The sequence below is a fragment of the Meleagris gallopavo genome, chromosome Z, assembly GCF_000146605.3.
Source record: "Meleagris gallopavo isolate NT-WF06-2002-E0010 breed Aviagen turkey brand Nicholas breeding stock chromosome Z, Turkey_5.1, whole genome shotgun sequence".
Lineage (NCBI taxonomy): Eukaryota > Metazoa > Chordata > Aves > Galliformes > Phasianidae > Meleagris > Meleagris gallopavo.
The window spans coordinates 47,862,706-47,864,218 of NC_015041.2; positions in this window are offsets into that span (position 1 = coordinate 47,862,706).

A 1,513-nucleotide genomic window follows, 5' to 3' on the forward strand; every position below is an offset into this window, starting at 1 on the left:
TAAAAAAAAAAAGCAACACAGAACAAGTCCCAAAGAGAGCATGCTAAATGCAACAGACCTTCCAAAGACACAGTGGAAGATAATCAACATGTTAATACCAACAGATTCAGTTACTTAAACCAAAGAAATGCATCTGCCCTTTTCAGTAAGGCTTTTGTTAACTGATGTTCTTGCTGTGTTTAACTGGATGTAATCTTACTTCAGATTGCCAGCATTTAAGGCATGTGAAATGACCAAGTCGTCAGAAAAGCGTTTGTTTTTGTTTGTTTTTTCACCTGGCACGTAAAAAATAAATCACTGATGGATTAGATGTTAAATCTTAAGCTAAGAAACTGAAATCCCAGCTGAAATCTGAAAAGCCTGTTATTACAATTTCTCAGTTTGACTTTTGACACGTGCCAGATACAGACACAGTTGAACTTGACACTATCTCTTTAAAAAGACATCCAATAAACTAAAGGATTCCTAAACACAAAGCTACTGGGTAGTATCTCTGTCCTGCAGCAGTACTGCATAACTAGAATGAAAAAGATTTAACACTTACAGCAGCTTTTTCAGTGAACATTGACAGTTTATATTCTTTGCTACACAAAACATGAACGATCCAACTTTACTGATACCTTTACCACACAGATGCAAAACCTAGATGTAATCAGTTTTAAATCAACTTAGCAATAGGTTGTCCAAGGATTACATGCATAGCATAAAAGGAAAATTCAAGAATTTTAAAGACTCTGTGGTGGTAAGCTCCCCCAAAGCAATAGTTCTGTGGAACACAGAAGAAAGTTAATTATTGGTATTCACAGTGGAAGACAAGCTAGAAAAAAAAAAAAATATACGCGAATTCAGTATCTCACTACTCGAATATTTCACTTGAATTGTTCATGCTACTTAAGTTGGTTCTGACAAACTGTTTAACCCACATTTATGTTGTGTTCTTTAGTGAAATACAAAGTGCAAAACCAGTTTAATTATGAACTAAGCCATTATGATTATGAAAAGAAAAATTTCTTACCCAAATGTCCTGCTTTTCACTGATTGGAAAATTTGAATATAAATCTATCATCTCTGGTGTCCTGTACATTGGTGTTGTATTCCTGGTGATCTGCAAAAGACAGAACCTCTTGAAGCAGAAAACTGAACAAACTCTAACGACATTCAGCAAAGGAAACAGAAAGCTATCTATTCTGCGTGGACAGTTAACTTTGAAATTTCAGACTTGTCACTAGGCAATGAAGACATCATTAACTGAGTCATGGACAAGTCACAAGGGCTTTCATAGAGCAACGGGTAAAGGCTGAAGGACTCAGAATAACACTAATCTTCAAGAACCTTTCCATAATGCAGAAGATTTAAAATGGAGATGAACACAAAGCAAGAAAATCAGCAACAAAACAGGAAGTGAATTCATGCTCCAGTGCATATATCTCTTGTTTCCTCATCACACTTAATGACAGCATAGACAAACCCAAATATTTACATCTATTACAAGGATCCACTCAGACAAGACTTT